Source organism: Homalodisca vitripennis, chromosome 5 (genome assembly GCF_021130785.1).
Source record: "Homalodisca vitripennis isolate AUS2020 chromosome 5, UT_GWSS_2.1, whole genome shotgun sequence".
Taxonomy (NCBI): Eukaryota; Metazoa; Arthropoda; class Insecta; order Hemiptera; family Cicadellidae; genus Homalodisca; species Homalodisca vitripennis.
This window is the reverse complement of record NC_060211.1, coordinates 148128856-148150797: the sequence shown is the minus strand read 5'-3', so window position 1 is coordinate 148150797 and position 21942 is coordinate 148128856. Positions and strand designations below refer to the sequence as shown.

General features: G+C 34.2%; 1 long non-coding RNA gene across 1 annotated transcript; it reads left to right on the top strand.

The window, feature by feature from the left end:
• Positions 1-7917: 7917 nt before the first annotated feature.
• Positions 7918-21717, top strand: LOC124363008. Its single transcript, XR_006922513.1, has 5 exons — positions 7918-8794; positions 10023-10133; positions 11989-12049; positions 19882-20038; positions 21552-21717. It is a non-coding gene; the product is annotated as an uncharacterized LOC124363008 (long non-coding RNA).
• Positions 21718-21942: the final 225 nt, after the last annotated feature.

The window sequence follows — 21942 nt, the reverse complement described above, 5'->3', positions numbered from 1 at the left end:
AATAGCTTAAATTAAGATGGTTAGTGTTTGTTATAACCAATCAGCTAATCAGTTGGTTATTGGGTTGAAATAACTGACTGAGTAACATTTTATGTGTTTTAGTAATCAGCTGTTCTAAACAAAAATGCTCTCATGAGATTAACATTGGGATTTGGGAAGCCGAAGTTCAAGAGCTTCCAATTGATATCCAAGTGTTGTTACCCATGAATATTTTTTAAAACCTACAATTGCCATACAAAAATCTAGAAATTATTTTGCTAATTTCATATCCACCTTGGTTTTCAATATAAACATTATCCTTTATGAATGCTGCAAGAGGAAACGATAATTATTGGACTTTGGACCGATATATTGACCAGATTTGAACACGTTAGTAAAACGTGGACTTGTTCCTAGAGAGAGTAGTTAAATTGTATGACTCTTTAGTCATTTTTCCTTGAACCTCTAGACGTTTTCCATGAGAACGAAGAAAGGGCTAAGAACAGTGCAATGTTGAGTATGAGACGTGTTACAAATGTCAGAAGAAAGGGAAAATCCAGGCAGACGAAACCAATAAAAATGAAGTCATTCTTCAGGCTGTGATAAAAATAATACAGGACAAGCATGGTCTATGTGAAATTCCAAATTCTAATATTATTCTAAGTAATATTATAGTTTATCGTAACAATTCGTAAGTAGACTGAAGCCATCGTTGTGGTATTCCATGTATGATATAGCTTTAAAGATTGAAATATTTTATGGCCAACGAACTAAATATTATGCAGGCTGCGTACTATATACGAACTAAGGTACACTAAATACTTGTGACACAAACGAAGTTAATTGACGAAATTTGTAACGGGAAGTGAGCTAGTATAGAACAAAAATAATCAAAACAATATTTTGCTTTTGAATGTTAATCGTTAAGCTTCAGTTGACCTTCCTCTTAATGCATCGTCTAGAATCTGATGCTGTCACAGACTTTTCTATATTGAATCAACCCTTCCCTAGATAGCTAAGTTATGTGAAGAAACTCGGTTACTCCACTGTGCTTAGAGATCGTGTCTTAAACATCGTAGTGCATTCAACTGACAGTACCTCATGAGACAATTAGAATACCTCTTTATTAGGTATATTTTGAAGTCTCTGTGTCTTTTTATCAAAAAGCTGTAGAGTCCATTATGTCTTTGTCGCTGATTGTTTTTGACGTGACAACGTCTTAAATTAGGTTGCGGCTCGGAGTCACTCATGAAAAAGTGTAACACCCGGTAACGTTACGATGCCCGTCCAGTGGGTCCGCCGCACGGGATCCGCACGGGATAAAGCAGATAACTGTGGGTCCGCCGCACGGGATAAAGCAGATAACTATGTTTATTCGTGAAAATGTGGAGTGCTTAGATTCGTCATTTACAACAACTACAACAATAAAGGTAAATAATTGTACACTGATATTTCATTATCGTAAACTATGATTGATTGATTAATTGTTAGATTGACACAAAAGTTGAGAAACTGAGTTTATAGGTTATGTCATACTATTGACAAATGTCGATAGTGTTAAGTAAATTATTAGTTTAAATCACTCTGCAATCAATCGTAATTCAGTCGATTGAGAAGAAACAGCGCGTATTGCTAGTCAAACATTTAAAATAACAAATTATAACCTCTAACCTGTCATAACAGTGCGACCAAACAAACGAACTAAACCGACCAATCACCACGCGCGGAGTTAGAATTTAACTGTGTTTAGCAAGAATTTCAAATTCCAATTTTAGTAAATGTTTTATTCAACTTTACCATTTACAATAACAAATTTTAATTAATTTCAAATTATGTACAATGTTTTAGTAAACAAAATATATTTCTATAGTTAAAATTTGTGCAATTCTTATTTTCATTCAATTCCTTGTTCCTATTGTGCAATTTAATAATATTCATATCAATAAATATTCTACCGAGAAAAAGACGTTGTCACGTAAAATCTTCGCCCGTAAAACCGACTTTACAGGCAACCATAATTTTTTTTTATCTCTATATAAGCACACACTCCAGATTCCAGGAGTCAAGTCTATGACAGAGTTAGATTACAGAGGCTGCACTAATCGAAAGGTGGACTGCAGCTAAATTCAGCATTCACGCTGAACCAACTCTTCCCACCATAGCTACGTTATATATATTTTTTCTTATTTTGTACATAAGAAATCCTCCACAAGAAAAGCCAAATTAAAATGCGTGTTTATAAACAATTATAAAATAATTAAACAGTTTAAATACTAAAATTGCTGTTTCTGAGGAAATTTATTTTGAGTTAAGCTTAAACGTTGTAGTAACAAATAAATATGCTTCGTTAAAATTAAATCAAATTTCAATTCTTTGGATACTTATTTTTGTAGTTAAAATAACAAATGTATGACACTGCATGTACCACAATGTTGCAATAAATTATGACATATTTTCCAGGACTGAATATAATTCCCACTTCATTGATTATTTGTTTGCTTGTCTTGGAGATGTTGAAGTAGCAGAATAAGTACAATTTGCTATGCAGTTTCTTTAAGGACTGTAACAAATACCAATAAAATTTTTATATTTTTTTTTTAAACTCAGCACGTAATCAGTATGAATTGCATTGAGAATACTTATTTTTAGAATCTATGCTTTGTATAATTAAATGTTACAGTCGACGACGTGTACGGCTAGCTTGTGGAGTACAGTCATTACAAAGACCTGCCAATCCACGATGGAAGACATGTCTCGCATCACATGACGAACGTCACACCCGACTAAGCTCCATAAAAACGTAATTTATTGATTTTTAACAATATTATGACTAATACAGTTATTTAGACGTTTCATATACAGAAATTTGTAAGTGTTTTGTGTTTTTTCTAGAAACACTACCATGTTATGGTTTGGTTTTGTAAATTAGTTGTTCTCTAAAATTTTACTAAAACTTTATAATCTTAATACGTTCAAGTCTGCTGTGTGAATCTTCACACATAAAATAAAAGAATAATGTAATAATTTTTCAGTTTGATAAACTAACATTTCATTGCTTGCTACTAAGCAATTATTAGACTGTAATTATAGTTTCATTTCTATTTTGAAAAACTTTTGGTTCAATTTATAGTGCTCACTACAATCTTTGAAGAAATTCCCATCGGAGTTTTTAGAACTGCTGTAATCAAAGATTTGGTGACACGAGACTACTCCGCAGATGGTATGGGTGATCTGATCGAAATTCATGTACGTACTTTCCCAGCAGCAATTCAAACTTCAGCAATCCTCATCGCGGTTGAAAATGAAATATGGCAGCATCAAGAATTAAATATATTATTCAGCAGACTTACGTACCTAACGAACGACAAATTTTGTAGATTCCTTTTCTTGTTATGTAATTCAGGAACTATTAATTGCTATATCTTTTACGTGAATGCGTTGTGTTATTCTGCCTTCCAAGATTTCTAATTAATCTTAGTTCGTAGGCCTACATAGCCGGTGTCGTGACCATCTTCCAGTTCACACCGCGTTCAGACATTGCTAACACCATTATTATCATAAAATAATTTTGCCTCGTTGTGGAAAGACATCATCAGTCCAGAGAAAGAGTTGTAAAACTGGAACAATTGGACTAAAACCGGCCTTTAGTCCACCGGCTTTTTTTGGTTCAAGCGCGACATATTCAGGCGTATATAATGTGGAGAGCAGGTGTACTTCTATCTTATCTTGCCTCTTAGTAAACAACTATGGTCTCATTGTTTTCTGACCACATCATTTCACCCTTACAATTTTTTTTTGCTTAAAGAGGTTTTTTGGTGAACCTTTACGGTTCTTTCTCAAAGTACCAGCGAGATGTGTTTGATTTGACAACATCAGATTGGCCAGTTCAACGGAGGTGAATAATGTCTACATATAGGTTATGGACTTTGTTCAAACTGTTTGTCATAGGCTCGTTTACCACTTTGATGGCAACATAGCTGTCTTTAGTATTTTGTACAGTACATTTCCCCATGTATATCTTACTGAATATGTGTACCCATATTTATCACACAGCTTCAATATTTTGATCCCGTACTTGTGAGCTTTTCCAGGAATGTATTGCCGGAAACCTAGCATACCACGAAATGGTACCATTGTCTCGTCTATCACCAAATCTTTCTCTCCTACTTTCAAGTTACAGAATAAATTATTCAATGTAACCAGCTTTGCCAATTCGTCCGTCTTTCTCTAGGTTCTTGTTTTCATTGAAATGTCAAAAAACGTGAAAGTAACTGAAATCTGTTTCTGGTCATTATTTTTTTGGCAACGGAGAAACTATACAAAGAGCTTTTAGACCAGTAATCACTTAATCGTGGAAGTGATACTAAACCCATGCATACCAGCAATCCAATGAATTTGCTCATTTCCTCTGGATTAGTATTTTCCTTGTCTTTAAGCCCACTATTACGGCTGAGTCGTGCACCTTAGAGATTACATAATTTGCATTACGATTGGTTTCCACAACGATCATTTCAATTACTTCCTCAGTCAAGTAATGCTAAAAAAATTAATAGGCTTTTGATTTTAAATTTTGGAGTCTGATTGAATTGACAAGTTTTTGCATACCCTCAGTTCAGGGTATTTGTAGCATTAATAGTACCAACTGTGTTGTTTGTAGTGTTACTAGCGTCCAGATCAATGTCTCATTATTCGATGATACTATTAACATCAGTATAATCGTCAGTGTCCGTTCCAGGAATAAAGTTTGGATCACTGTCACTATCGTCGGGTATATCACTCACTATCATTGACTCGACACTACCATCATCACTTATACCGGCAGACAAATCACCCGGTGACGAGGGAATCATCATTCGATCAATTTCAGATGTACACAGTTGACCACTCATTTGACTAAGTAACTGAACACTACGTACGATCAGTGTAAAATCGCTTAGCTGACAGAAACACAATGTGAGCTTCGCGTAAAAAGGCGGGAAAACGGTCTCGTAGTGAAATAGTCACGTGACAGGATAGATGATGCGTCTGCAGTAGCCGGAGAGCAAAAAGAATTAGAAATATTCGTTCTGCCAACAACGAAAACTAAATTTCCCTATTATAAGGCGCCGTGTATAGTGGCCCGACAGGCATTTTTTCAGTAAAATTTTTACATTTAAATAGTCATGTCGGGCCAAAGTACACGACGCTTTGTATATATATATATATATATATATATATATATATATATATATATATATATATATTATTGGTAAATAAGCAATCAAATCGTAGTTATTAGTGCCCAGTAAAGAGGAAAAGCTCCAAAAGTTACAAGAATTTACGTTAACAACATTTGGCACTCTACCGCTAAAACGTAATTTATGGGGTCGGCAGTTAACGTGTTAATTGGAAATTGCTTGTATTTTGAACTGATGACTAATAAAAAACCTTGCAACGTCTTATTTTGTTATTTAGTAGAAATAACAAATATAAAGCACAAATTAGTGCCATTCATAAACAAGATTTAATGGAAACGTAAATATAATCTTGTCTTTCAAAATAAAAATTAATTAAAAGAGATGACGTTAACATAGAAAGAATATCCTAAGTGGTGCAAAATCATGTAAATACCTAATACATTTTTTTAAATCAAGCAATACATCATGTTTGCATTTTTATTCATTGAAGGGGAGATTCTTCATAAATTAACTAGAAAATTTGCAGTGCCAGATATATAATGGTCAGGGTACAAGACATAAAGTTTCCGTCTCTACGTTGTCCATGAGAACTCTCATCTAAAGATCTGATATTTAACATTAGGAAGAGAGGAGCCAGTTTTGTAGATTATCGCCATCGCTTGTGATTCTATTTAATTTTGAATTTCATGTGTCGTGTTATTTAGACAAAAAACTTGAAACGCGGGATTTGCTCTAACACGTTTCAAACAATTTCGTTAGAAACTCTTCATATTTATAGTAACTCGATTCATTCAGTCCGTTTGTTTTATTTCAGAATTTTTGTCTACGCTTGACCAATGCAATTTCAAAGTCATCTAAGTTTAATTGGATTTTTAAATCAATGAGAGTTATTTATCAAATAATTTGGATAGAGGTGAAATAAAGTAGTTTATTTAATTTTCAAGATCTTTCTACATAGCCGAGTATACGCAACGTTATTGCAATACTATTTTAACGATATTTATGAAAATTGAGAAACTTTCTGTATAAACTTGGCTAATTATATTTACCTACTAGCGGGCCCGGCGCGCTTTGCTGCGCATTTCAATAATTTTTTGCAAAAGTTGCCCGCGGCTTCGCACGCAATTTCCCGTTGAAAACAGTACTATATTCACTTATTCTTTTTCTATCACATTCTAAACATTGCTGAGATAATTGATAGTCGTTCCATCGTGAGCCTCTTGGGCGTATTATGAAGGTATGTACCATATTCCTACCTCTATCTAGCTGTTACCCACGGCTTCGCACGCAAATCTTAAGAACCGAAGTCCTTATATATTACTTAGTAAATTTTTTTTTTACTATAATAAATTTTAGATTAAATTAGTTATATCTCCGATGCCACGATTGAGCTTGCTTTGTTGTCTCGATCGAGAGAATATGTACACACGGAGTTTTGAGAACCATACTTCTGTCAAAAAAAACAACTAAGGTTGATTTTATAACATTCTTTATATTTGTAGCCAACGTAAGATAGTAATTATGATATCTGCATTACTCTTCTGATCAAGCATGAGCATGGTTTATATTAAATAAATATTGCAGTTAAAGGTGAATTTTTACGTCAAATTTGAATTGTATTATCTGGATAGTAAAGTCTATGTTTAACAGTGATTGCAAAAACAGTTTTAAACAAAATTTGTCGTTTCTCTTAAGCTTACTCTATGCTTTAAAACTATAAGTGTAATATATATGTTTACAAAGAACAGCTGATTAAAAATTTGAAAAGACGTTAACATATGTTTGCTGCAATGCATTTCTTATGGGTATTTTCTGTAACCAGTGGGGCGGAATCCTGAATCGGGAAAGGGATGGGCATAGCTTATAAACCTTCTCCGTGGAAAAATACATATACGTACAAATTTTCATCATGATCGGTCCAATAGTTCACGATTCCATAAAGGACAAACATACAAACATTCATTTTTATATATATAGAAGATTATATTACTTAATATTACTTATATTACTTAATATTAGCCATAAACCTGGTTAATTTTTGATCGAAAAGAGATTTTATTTAACAGTTTTAATTTTTATTTTCATTAAGATCTCTGTTATTTCTGCTCTGAATTATTGAGAACCCTGCAGCCTGTGCAACAGTCAGCAAATCTAGGAAAATTTCTACGTGAATCTCATACAGTTTAGTTAGGTTAGCAGTGAAGGAGTATCATCCTGTTGGTCTGATTGGAATAAGCGAGTGAGTGGATAATTCGTATATTGTTGGCAGTGGCTGCATCTCTCCGAGTCTTGTCGACGAGAGTGCCGTGGCATTGGCATTGGTAGTGGAGGGGTACTATCCTGTTGGTCTGATTGTCAATAAGCGAGTGAGGGGATAATTGGTATATTGTTGGCAGTGGCTGCATCTCTCTGAGTCCTGGCGACGAAAGTGCAGTGGCAGTGGAGGAGTGTCATCCTGTTGGTCTGATTGTGACTAAGCGAGTGAGGGGATAATTGGTATATTGTTGGCAGTGGCTGCATCTCTCTGAGTCCTGGCGACGAAAGTGCAGTGGCAGTGGAGGAGTGTCATCCTGTTGGTCTGATTGTCAATAAACGAGTGAGGGGATAATTGGTATATTGTTGGCAGTGGCTGCATCTCTCCGAGTCCTGGCGACGAAAGTGCAGTGGCAGTGGAGGAGTGTTATCCTGTTGGTCTGATTGTGACTAAGCGAGTGAGGGGATAATTGGTATATTGTTGGCAGTGGCTGCATCTCTCTGAGTCCTGGCGACGAAAGTGCAGTGGCAGTGGAGGAGTGTCATCCTGTTGGTCTGATTGTCAATAAACGAGTGAGGGGATAATTGGTGTATTGCTGGCAGTGGCTGCATCTCTCCGAGTCCTGGCGACGAAAGTGCAGTGGCAGTGGAGGAGTGTCATCCTGTTGGTCTGATTGTCAATAAACGAGTGAGGGGATAATTGGTGTATTGCTGGCAGTGGCTGCATCTCTCCGAGTCCTGGCGACGAAAGTGCAGTGGCAGTGGAGGAGTGTCATCCTGTTGGTCTGATTGTCAATAAACGAGTGAGGGGATAATTGGTGTATTGCTGGCAGTGGCTGCATCTCTCCGAGTCCTGGCGACGAAAGTGCAGTGGCAGTGGAGGAGTGTCATCCTGTTGGTCTGATTGTCAATAAACGAGTGAGGGGATAATTGGTGTATTGCTGGCAGTGGCTGCATCTCTCCGAGTCCTGGCGACGAAAGTGCAGTGGCAGTGGAGGAGTGTCATCCTGTTGGTCTGATTGTCAATAAACGAGTGAGGGGATAATTGGTGTATTGTTGGCAGTGGCTGCATCTCTCCGAGTCCTGGCGACGGTAGTGCAGTGGCATTGGCAGGGGTCAGTGGAGGAGTACCATCCTGTTGTGATCATTAAGCCTAGAAATGGATAATTGGTAGACTGGTGCCAGTGGCTGCCTCGCTCTCAGTCATTAGCGTTGTTCAAACTTTGGAGTGGTTGTTCAAACTGTGAAGTGTATATAGCTGACTTGTTAATCAATGCTTGTTATTTATGAATAATCAAGGATGACTACTGTCTACTCCTACATCAACGCTATTACAGTACTATATGTTATATAGTGTGTGCTAAAACCACATTTTATAACATTCAGTAAGTAAATGTAATACACAAGTTTAAACTAACAAATGTTTAGGGATTGCAATCCTCATATTTTATATTGTGTATCAAAGCAATCATTATTTCAATGTTTTTATTTAATACAATGTTAAATAATGGCAAGTTATGAATAAATGGTAGTTAAACCTTCTTAACGGATTAAATACACAAAGCCACATTTTTCATTATCAGAACTTTTAGATTTTCTTAACTCTTTGTGCGAAACTGAGAATCTTGTTCCTAATGTTCCCTACTGCCTCAGCATACATACCAGTATCATCTTGACAATGTGTTCACATAAAAGAAACTGTTAATGTGAGGAGTACATATTTGGCATAGTTCTGTTCGACATTTCCAAAGCAGTTAGTAACAAATCTATGCATTGATGTATTGAAGCTTAAATCTATCCTGATAAATATCAAACTCAAAATAACAAGATTTTAAAGATACGTCTGTTTTATCATTTCAAAAATGTAATTGTTCATACATGTTTCCTTCCGTTTAATTTCTACATATGTTATGTTATTTCCACGATTTTTAGAAAATGTTAAAGACTTTCTTTTCATCATTTAATATACGTAAAACTGTTGCTAGTTCTTGATTCTTAGATATTTAACTATCAAAACTGAATCATCTCAGTGGTCTTGGAATATTAAATAATGATTTAATATTGGAAAGCTGTTCCTGTGGATACCATCTCAAATCAAGCAAAGAGTTTACTCATAACACCCAATTTTTGTGATCAGGATTGTCAACATATTGATTGTCAGTCTTTATCTTGAGGAAATTAATATAAAATTGTTTAAGCACATTGAAGTCATTTTGCAATATTGTAAACAAAATTCAGTATAATGTCATTTAAATACTGTACACAGGGGTGAAGGGAACCATATATAAACAAAACGTTTTGCTCTAAAAGTAATGCGCCCAATTTAGATTTCATTATAAAAAGTGGACACTAGACCAACCCTGCAGTAAAAATTTTTTCCTTCTGTAAGTACATAATGGAATTTTGTTCAGCGAAAGACAAACCCATGCTTAGAACGTTTGAAAGATTTCTTCGTTGATTTTGCAATATACAGATTGATTACGATTGACATGTACATTATCCATCACTCAGCGACTGCGGGATTCCAAATCGACTTCTCCTTTAAAAGGCACTCTTGACCACAATTTTCTTTTTCGTAAATAATTGATTAATATTCTAAACGCTTATTCACAGGTGAAACTTGTAAACGTCTCCAGGATGATGCTGCGTATTCCAGAAGTAAAGAGTTGTTGCTGTTGTCTGTCCCTCAGAACAGGAGCTAAACTCTTTGGGTTCATGGCTTTGGTGAGTATTCGAATACGTGCCTCTCAGTTTAGTGGACAACAGTAAGTAGCAAACTGAAAATATGCAGTTTGTCAATTTACAAATTAAAAAAGCTGAACACTCATGTAACCAGCAGATGAAAGCTGCTTAAAAATCTGCTCTAAAATCCCTTTACCTGTTATAACAGAAAATGTGAATCTCCATGAATTGACAACAGAAACCCACGTTCATAGCAAAACTTATCAAATACGGTATTTCATACTTAGAAGGTAAAATGCTATGCATATAATGTTTCAGAAGGTATGTAGGTCCTCTCGAAATATGCTTAAGGTCAAAGAGAAAACTATTTTTTTCGTTATAAATGTGATTCATAAGACCTCCTCCTTTTGTACCTACAGGCGTCCAAACTTGATATCATTCTATCGTCGGTCTATCTGAGCAATGCTCAAATGGTGGCTTCAACTTCAAATTCAATGTTCTAAATAGTAGTTTGTTGTAACAAAACAACAACAGCGTTAGAATTGTTTATTTTCAACTCTCATAACAAATTATTTTTACAAAATATGATTTTGCATTTGTACCTACCTTCTCTGTTAAACTTGAGAGCAGCGCTTCTCAAAATCATCCTAGTAGAAGTATGAGAAATTTAAATATCTAATTTGTTTGTAGCTAATTATGGACCCATATATTCATATGAAAAAGGGTCTATCTTTGAACACCTGGAATGTGTTCTCCACAAGTTTTCTGTGTATTGAGAAAATTTGCCTCTGATTTGTACATATTTTAATTTTTTTATACATTAGTATTATAATATTCTGCTAGCTGTCAAAACATTGTATCTGTTCTGAATAATTTAGGTCAATTAAACAATCAGTATTGGAAAGTAGAATAGGTAGCTTAATCTTAATTAGGAAAATTATAATATTAATCCTGAGTCCCAGGCTAAGAATACACACAATGTTAAGCTATATTCTCAAATAAAGTGCTGAAGTACAGATAATTTTACTTCATTCAAGTTTATACTCTACATTTACACTCTTGGTATCATGAAAACATATCCTGAAATACACCGCTTAATGATAAAAAAAAATAGAACAACTCATAATTTATCCAACTGAAAATCAATCAAAATTACAAGTTTTGAATGTTTAGGTTTTGATAAGAGTAATCTGTCGAAATAACTGGTCATAGAGAAGTATTAAAGAAACATTAAAATATAGTACACTCTGACACATATATATGCATAAATATCTTTATGTACATTATGTACAGTCAACAAAAAGTTTTTACTGAAATTCCAGCTTTTACGAATTAGGTTCATGTAGTGCATTTTTATACATATTCAATTTAACAACTTCAAATTCTTATTAAAAATGATCTTGGCGAAATGTCTGAAGACTGATTAAATAGTAAAAGTTATTTTGTAAAAGTCCATACATAATAGTACAACTTTGAAAAAATTAAAAATCCCATTCCATGTTTATTCAAAATGAAGAGATTCACGGATATCTGTTACGTACATTAGAATTTTGGTAAACATGTTATATGAGAAACTCCAGCTTATTAAGAAAAATCCTTCACTAAATTTAATATTCAAATCATGTTGTATCCATCATAAAATCCCAATCAAAATTTCCCAAACAATCCAAAAATGTTGTAATATTTCTAAAATTCAAGTCCTCTCAAAATTACTTTGCATTGCATAAGATTCTTCTTGTTTATTCAATAAAACACTTAATTGCAACTTCTAAATAAATTATTCGTAACCTATATTTAAACTTGATTTCCATAAATAATGATAAATAAGTAGATTTCTGTTAGAACTTGTTATATTTTGGAACCTTTCGTCCAACACATCTCTTCTATGTTATTACAGGTGGGAAGTGTATTCACGATATTCTTGTCGTCATTGTGGTTAGCTGTGCTCGCCGAACACCGTAAGTATATCAGACTTTTCTCTAAGACTCTTTTAAACCCTACCCAGTGAAGGTGGATTTACCTGCACAGACAATTATTCTAATGTTCCGTTAAAGTTTGATCAATTGTTTTCATAGATAGTTTTGTTACTGGATGAATTATTTTTGCTCTCAGTATTTTTCTTGCTTTGCACACAAGCAATTCAGTATATGGAACCATGTAATAAAGAGTGTAGCAAAGGTACTTCCATAATTCCATACCACCAATTCTTAGAATTTTATAAATCAAGTACTGTATACACCATTGAATAAGGTAATTGCTAATTGGATTTCTAATGTTATGAGTAAACAATTCTCTATGTGTATCACCGTGATTGCGGTCGCAATTTGTACTGCATATATTAAAAATTGGAATGAATGTTTTTGCAGGTAAATGTAAAATGGTAAAAGGTCATTTCCATTGCTAGAGCCAATTGAACCGAATGAAATCTAGATGCCTTACGAGTGTATGAATTTTATCGCAGTTGCTATGAACATTCTATGGAATCACTTTTACCTATGATGGTCTTCAGCTTATTTTGAGCCAAGCAGTCGGAGCCTCAGACTAAAAACGTTTTTCATATAATTATCCTGTACAACATATGAATGCATTGATTTCCACACATATTTTAGACTTGGTATGAAACAACACATTATTAACAATAATTTGCGAGTGTCTTCAAAGCCTTAATGTCAAGAACATTTCTTCATAACAATCATAGAGATCCATGTATTTGAACTAGAACTGACACGTAATCTGTTGTAATAAATAGTAACTCAGAATAACAATTCAATGGATTTTGAGACCGGGAGCTCAGTTGGATATTTTAGTGGCCATCAGCTACCTACAGCAGGGAGCACTCAGAGACCATATGTCAACCATGATGATCTGCTTAGTAAATTAGATCATTCATATTTTTAAAACAGAAGAGTCTGTCTGGATGGCCTGTGGTCGGAGGAGGCTATTGCCGAAGATGGGGTTCCACAAGGTTTGGTACTGGAACCATTGTTGTTTCTATTGAGGGTAAATGATTTTCCGTACTCCATTCAAGCAACTACACTACTCTATGCAAACAATACAACTTTTGTCACGTACAGTAATCTAGAGGAGTTTAAAATGATACCAAAAAATACTTTGGACGATGCAAAGTGGTTTAATGCAAATGGTTTTTTTTCTTAATCTTTTAGTCTAAAACCAGTAATTACAGTCAATAGTGGCCATGAAGCTCTAACGAGCCAATCAAAGTTTCAGGGTAATGTAGTTGATGACCACCTGACCTGGAGGCAACATATAGATTGTTTCGGGCAGGCCGTCCACAGTAGTCTTTCTGTTGAGGCAACTGATGGGTTGTGTTCCTAAAAAATTACTTAATATTTCTGCATATTTTGCGTATTTTCAGTCAGTCTTCAGGTACGGTTTAATTATATGGAGCAACTGTAGCAGGATACAGGACATTCTAATTATACAAAAAAGCGATCAACATCATAATCATAACACATATTTTGACACCTCAAAATTCACTACACAAATATAATACTACAACATAATATAATTTCACAGACTCAGTAAAACACAAAAGTCACAATGTACTATCATTAAAAGTGTACAACCATTTAAGACACCTAATCTAACTGTATCCTATAAACAATTTTAAAACAAAACTATCCCTTCTTTGTAGCCTATCCCTTTCTATAACAGTGAAGAATTTTTCAAAATTAGAAATATTATACATTTTAAGTATTCGCATTACTTGCCAGTCCATTTCTATGTGGAAACTCATATTGTTGCATTGACTATGCAGTTTTTAGTGTTATGTTGATATTGTTCCTTTTTATAATAATATTGTTGTTATTTAGTTTTTAATGCATAGTCTTTTATTACTGTTTTGTTTGACAATATGTTCAAATTTAATTTATCAATTGTTTGCTATTTATTTATTTATGTTATTATGTTAAAGCTTTGTCATTGAATATTAGTTAATTAAGTAACTAGTTAGTTGAATGGTTTGTTATTTTCAAAGTAAATCAATACAATTATGTAGCTACTTTTCTTTCATAATGTATAAATTTACCATTTATTTTTGCTGGAACTCTGTTTTTGTTTTAACTCTATTTTGTGTTATTTTTATGTGTAATATTTATTTATATATTCTTTTAATCTAAGTTAGGAATAATTTAACTAATTAGTTATAAGTTTTTGACTTGGCTAATGAGCTGAATTATGATTTTGTCAATGTTTATGTAAATAATACGACAATAAAATATTTGAATTTGAATTTAAACATGATGGAAACTGACTAATCCTTAAAACTTTCAGAAGAAGGAATTATGCTTAAGGCTGGATAAAGAAAAGTAATTCAAAGCGATTCTACAGTAGTAGGGACGTGATAGGGGCCTCCACGGTCCTCACAATGACGTGATCATGATATTTCGTCATCACAAGGAATATGATGTTAGCATATTCAAGTATTTTTCCTCAGAAGTATTCAAGCAGACAGGTTAATCAAATAAGTCTGGCATATGTGTGGGTGTGTAAGTAAATGCTTAGACAATGTCTTGTTGGTTTATATTATGGATAGAATGTAAACAGAGTTATTCTGAGTAGATTTATAACAATAATAAGAAAAGATGAGAAGATTGTTGCAGAGGTTCTCAGGAAGTATTTAGGAGGAGGACAGCAGAGTTGAGTATTGTGACTCAAAAAAGAGAAGCAGGTAACCATCCTCAGGGTTCAGGTGTGGGGCTCTCTTGTGTTTTATTTTGTTCAAAGGTATCTGCGTTTGGGAGAGAAAATTTAAACAATGACTTATGCTGGTGTTAGTACTGGAGAAGGGGAATAGCATATCAATACTGAAGAGGATTTACAGTAACAATGACAATTAGTGAGTGGTTCAGTGAACACTTCTTCTCTCAAGGGAAAAGATTATCTTCTTGTCATTAAAAGGACTTTTGGGTAGGACAGGGAAGCTTGAATGGAGTGAAGAAGAGGAAATGTCAGAAACTCAGGATTAATAAAAATCTGAACAAAAGTATTAAGTAGAAGACTACTTCGCCGTTTAAGGTCATAATTACCAAGTTTGAAATTTTGAACATAACTAATTAATTGTGGTTAAGTTTAAGTATGCTGCAAGCCTTTTATAAAGGAGTATTAGGGCCAATGCTTGATGTATGGTTGTGAGCTGTAGAGATACTTGTACTTACTTACTTGTACTTGTACTGATTCAAGTCCAGTTGGCCTTGGTAACGGCGTTGGACGAGTCATTAGTGCCCTAGGGAAAGGGTCACGGGGGGGGGGGTTGTTAACTTTCCTGTTAAAAACTCTGACAATGACCAATGTGTAATAAACTTTTTTTATTAAAAAATCTTTGAGTTCAACCTCTTTGAATTTGTTTTACTGGAATTATGTTTCTAATGGAAAAGTGGTAGTCTTTTGATAACATTTTAAGACCTGAGTAGAGTTGGATTTGTTTCAATAACATTTTTAGGTTATCGCTGCTCAGAATACAAATAGTTTGTGTTCTAGTATTGTACCTATGGGTGTTATTAACAAATTCAAGATGGTTGAACTTAATGTAGTTTGCCATTTCCATAAAATGCTAAAGACTAGGTATTAGTACAGATTTCCAGGGCCTTTGAAAGTTGTTGCTTGCAATGGGACTTGAGGGGGCAGTCTCAGCATTGCTCTGATTGCATTTTTTTGAACAATGAAAATTTTGCTGCAAGGCTGACTCTTCCTTTGCTCCCCACAGGCGATTGAGTAGGAGATGTGCCGATTCGACCAAGCAGTGGTAGACATTTTTTCACGAGTTTCAGATTTTTGAATAGCACTGTAGGCCTTCGAATGACAAAGAATTTCCTTTTGAGAGCTTGCATTCTAATGAACCTAAACTGCTCAGGTCCAACACACAACCCTAGTCCAACGTCCACCCCAACAGTTATTTTGCTGTTGTGGTCGTATCCAACTACAACGATCACCCAAATGCAAAAGCCAGGGGCTCCTGAAAAGCTCTGAGTTTTTTGGAATTTTCCTTTGCTGGGTCTGAATTGACCATGGCATTTAGTTTTTTTCTGTGGTTGAGTTTGAGAAAATTTTGGGAAAATAAATTGTGACAATATTGTTGGATTTTGGTGAAAAGAGTTCAATTTCGAGAGCCTCCCTACTTCTTTTGTTTGGGTGGATAAGAGTGGTATCTCTGCAAAAATGAAAAGATTTTTTTCAGAGACAACGACATCTGCGATGTCGTTTATATAAATCAAAAAAAGCAATTTGGTCCTAGAATTGATGCCCTGTAGGTACCACCCACACTGGATCAGTTCAGGGTGTTTGAGCGATAATTTTTGAATTTTGTTTGAATTTTGACTCGTGTTGGATCTCTACCACCTGGAATCGGTTTCGCAGGGTAATGAGGAAGAACCAACCCAACATCTGGATTTTGGAAATGCCCATAGCATTCTCAATTTTTTGGATGAGTGTGTCTGCATCAACCACAGTCGAAAGCCCCTTCGAGAGATCGGCATAGCAAACCATGAACGATCTCCCCCGCATCAACTCGCATCGATACAGTCGTTTATGAAATCAATGAGCTGCCAATTTTTTGTCGTATTTGTGTTTTTTCTCAAAACCATAACTGCTCAGCCAACCAAGAGATTATAATCTTCTAGGATAGGCATTCAGCTTGGTCACAAACAGCTCTTTCGATAAATTTGGAAAAAAATTGGTAGTAGGGATAATGGACGATAGTTCACAACCCTCCAACCACCATCCCCACCCTTAACAAAGTGGTCTGACCTTGGCCACCCTTGCCAACCGTCCGGAAAAAACACCCGCCCGGAGAGTGAGGCATTTATCAGGCTGACGAGAGGTACCATTTTAAATCGTCATTTGGCAGAAATGATTACTGCACTTTCATACAACGACACATCAAGTCCTGTCTGATGATTTTAGGAGAAAAAGTTTTAAAAATTTTTTCAAAATTTTTTTCTTCATTTACCAATATCAAAATTTAATTACAAACTTAGTCCGGTTTTATTATGTTTGGATTTTTATGATGTTTTGTTGCAGTCAAGTTTCCCTGCCTGGGGGGGGGGGACTTTGGGGTAAAAACCATTTGGGGGGGGGGCCAACATTTTACAAAATAACTAGCTAATTCATATCACAGTTGTCTTTAGGATTTTTTAATACATTCATTCCCTTGACGTAAAATTATAATTTTTAGCATTAGTGGATGTAGAGGCCTCTGTGCTGGTTTACAATTTCCAAGATTCTTTTGGTTTGTTTGAGAGGCATTTTTTCAATTCTCTGGTTAAACCAGGCTGCTGCTTGGTATCAAAGTTTACAACTTGTCTATATGTATTTATCAGTGAGCCCCTTTGTTATATTTCTTTATTTTCAGTATTTCTAAATTGTAACCACGTGATTATAATGTTCGACGACCAATTTTCAGCTTTACGTGTCATCACCTACTCATAGTTTTTTTCCACATTCAATTTTAATACTTTTCTTTTAAAATAGTTTTCTTTTTCCGGACATGAGATAGTTAAAGTAATATAAAAAAGTGTCAACAAAATTTCTTGATATTTTTTGTGTGGGTCCTGTTTTATCATTTAATACATCCCATCTAGTTTTCAAGTTTTTAGTCCTAAGTTTGCAGGTTTCCTGCATAATTTTTCATGTTTGAGGGATCTAATCTTTGATTTTTTTATTTTTCAGTTTGTCCTTTTGGTATATGTGTTTACCGTAATTTCTATTGCTTGGTGTGTCAGATAATTAGTGGTTCAATAATATATTGCTGGTAAGTGTAACTACTAAATTAGTGAAAAAGTTATCCTATACAATGTCGCAATTTTTTAAAAGTACGGGCATTGTTTGTTCATTTTGAAGAATATTCATATTATAGCCTCCTCCAATTACTATATTTTGTTTAAAGTCTTTGTCGATTTAATTTTTGAGAGTACTGGTTTAGTTTAACACAATATAAAGTAATTTATGAAAAACAACTGTCTGACTTACTGTAGATACCAGCTATCAAGTGATATTTTTCTATTCCAGAGGGTCCCAATTTTTATTTCACAACATTCCAAAACACTTTATTTTTCCGATAAATTCTTTCCTTATGTTTCGAACGGATTGGTTTTTAGAATTGTTGTTTTATTTCATGTAAATAGCTACTCCCACCCATTTTCATGTTTATTTCTCTTCACTAGCGCATACTTTAAAACAAAACTCTTTATAAAATTGAAAATTTGCTTATTGATTTGGTTCAGAGTTCTAGCCCATGTTCACTAACAATAAAAAAGTCAGGTCTTTCTACTTCTAGGAAGATTTCAAATTTGGACCCCCATTCGTTAATAAGAAGACTTCTCTAACATTTCAGATGGATGATCTTTTCAAATTTGTAAATTTGATTGTTTTTTGATTGTTTTTGATATTTTTGGTTTAGTGTGGCCAAGTTTTTTAATCGTTATTCTATTTCATGGTTGTGTTTTAGTTTGTTTTTTTGAATTTGACACATTTTGATTTCCCATTAAACTTATGTACATTACTTATTTATTAGGCTACACAAGACCATCTTTTACCTGAACTGGTTCAAATGTAGGCCAATGAGTGGTGTTAACAGCTTCTATCAAGCTATTGAGTTTAAGCCTTAGGTATATGCCCAAATTTTTTCTTTTGGTTATAAAAACATTCATGTTTTATATCTTTTCGTTTTGTTCTTTAATTAAAGGGTTTTTGGATTACGTCATCAAAACCTGAAAGGCGTCTCAACCCACATCCGGACGTCTCCCCTTCTTCGGATGCCGGCCAACGAGTCAAATTTTTGTTTGCGTCAGACCGAGATACTAATCTATCATCTGAAACTTGGTTTGTCGTCCCCCCACCACTACCAAGTAAATCCGCAGGACTCTCACTCGCACCGTCGGCTCGCCTGCATGCTCCGATCAAAAAGAAAAGAGGCCTTTCCCGTACGGAACAAACACTGGCTCTCACTTCGAGCGTCCATTTTACTCATTTATTCTACGCCATAAACAAACGTCTGTCCACATGGCTGTCCCCCATATACAAGGTGAATTATTTTTCTTTCTATACCCCGACCCCCCTTTTTTGAGTTGACCTTCACCCTCTGAGCTTCCGTTCCTCATTCATTTCCAAGAGGAGGGAATTCCACCAATTATAGAGATGTAGGTAAAATTAAAAAAGACTCTGTAATAAGTAATATTAGGAAAGGTGAAACCAATGGGCCTTGGCCCACTGGTGTATTCAACTATTACCATAGCCTAAATTTCAAAAATAATATGTGACACAGACCTTCTCATTGAAAACCCATAAGAAGGAACTATTTAGTTTTCAAAGCAATCCAAAATAGGTTTTTTAATAGACAGAAAACAAAGTTCGCTCCAAGTATCGCGCTGCGAGTCTGAGCTTGAAAGAAAGTGAGATCGTTGATGAACTTAGGGTTTCTTTTTACAAAACAAAAATATCAAAGGATGAACCAGGGGTGGCAGAGAGTTGTCCAGATGGGGGGAGGCGTGTCGCTTCACTTCCGGAGAACGGGGGAACCAGGCGCGCAGAACCTCAAAACAAACTACTTGAGACTTTGAAGTGGCTACCGAGGATAAATAAATAAAATTAAAGGAAGTCAGTCCATTGGGAATTAAAGGAAGTCCATAACTTTTTTTGTCATCATAAATTAGTAAGGGATCCCCAAATCCAAAAATGAGATGAATATGTCATGTTTACAAGACCTCTTACAACATTAGGTTTAAAATCCTTGCATGCGCCCTTATTCTTCATGTTAAGATTTATTCTGTTACAGGAGAAGGCCAAACTAATTCCTTGGTGGTTGGTTTCAACGTTTTTCATGGCCATCCTAGAAGTGCTGTTTATTCCGTCTTTTTTCATCAGACTTACCTTTGACACTGATTTCAATACATTCGACTTGAGGTTGATATTGATAAGTCTTTTCTTGACAAGTAAGTATTGTGTTTTAATGAAGTTAAAACGATACACTGCAGCACAGTTTACATATAAAAACACAGTACAGAGATTTGTCCTTTTATAGGTTCAAGATTTTACCAAAACTAGACAAAATTTTTAAATATTTTTGAACAATCCAAATTTAAAAGTTATTATTTTTTCATACTTTGTTGGGTGCATTCCCACCACTTTTTCATACAAAGATTTTTCCAAATTTTTTAGGTCTCGGGAAAAGTGGCGCTTAAGCTTTATACGTCAAAATTATATATAGATTATAGAGGGTAATATTATATATAATAGATACTACAATAGCAAATATGAATTTCTTTGAACATTTTTAAATTAGTGTGTAAAAATAATAACAAATAACTTGTTATTTAAGGCATTTCAAACTGTCATTTCAAGAGCTAACAAACATTCTTACATTGGTAAAGAATAAATACAATTTTCTTAATCAGTAAAAATAAACTAAATTTCATATACATTCCCTTGATGAAGTGCAAAAACTTGTTGGAAGAGAACTGTCTGGTCTGGATTTCAGTAGGTGAAAATGACACTCATCACCTGTATACTGTTAACACTAACAGTGCAATAGCACTTTCACCACGTTCTTATGTGGAGCTGATAGCCAAGGTAGAACAAAGTCCAACTTCTAAGGTGTTGGATTTTGGGGCTGAATTAAAGATAGCGCAGATTCAAATCCTGTCTGTGACTTAGCACCATTAAATCATTTTTAAAAAGTTTAAAAATATTTTTATTTTCGTTGGATAAATTGCGAGTGCTTTCTGAAAATTTTTGAATGAAATAATGAATAATGTGTACATTTTAGTTTATTTTTATCACCTTTTATAATTCTAATTAATCTTTTTATTTTTACGTTCATGACCTGTTTTAAAAATTTTGTATGGTTTTCTTATTAATATATTATTTATGTAGCGGTTTCATTCCTTCTTTGAGTTTAGTTTTATTATGGTAGTTTAATCTGATGCGCATCCTTCATCGGGCTTTTGCCTATTGGATGCTCTATTTTATTTCACACTTATCAAGTTTAGTATTTTTTTTTTTTTGTAAGTTCTTTTTGATTGTTAAGTTTACTTTTAGTTTCTTTTGAAGATTGTATTATTATTTACTTATTTTTAAGTTTGTAAATATTTCATTCAAGATCGATGGTTTTATATTGTTTGTTGTTTTGTATAAATCTGTTGTAAAGTTTGTAAATACTGTGAAATAAAATCTTTTTGAAATGAAATGAAAAAAATCAGTACCGTCAACCTTGTACTGAATCAATTCTCCTCCTTGTTCTGTGTAATAAGATCCTCGCACAGGCCAGTGACCCATGAAGATGTGCAGAATAATGCTATAAGGGGGTTGGCCTCTCCTTATAAAAAGGATATAGCTTCTTTAATCCATAACTATAATAATACATAAAATTATAAGATTTTTTAACATTGATATATAAAAGTTCATGTGAGCTCAGATTGTATTTTTTCAACATCTTTTTTGTTGCAGTTGATGATATTTACGGATGTCTGGTAGTATACAGCTACTACCGCACCCTCAGTCCCCCCAGATGTGAACCAAACTAGGATATACCATTTTTGGAGGATATACTAAAGTATTTTGCAAAATACAGGTTTCACTAAACAATGTTATGTGGCAATAAAGAACTTTAAAAGTGAACAAAATTTTGTTTTTAATATGAAATAACTTTTGTACAGTTAAAATTTATTTAATCTTTTTATTGAGATTTGTCCGGTAGTTCTTTTAACTTTTCCAACAACAACATCTTAAAAATGTTAAGATTTACATTTAGAAAATTACACAGCCACAAATTAATAAAACACGAATGAATAGAAATCAGTTAGTTATCAATAAAATTCCATTTTAATAAGTATTACAA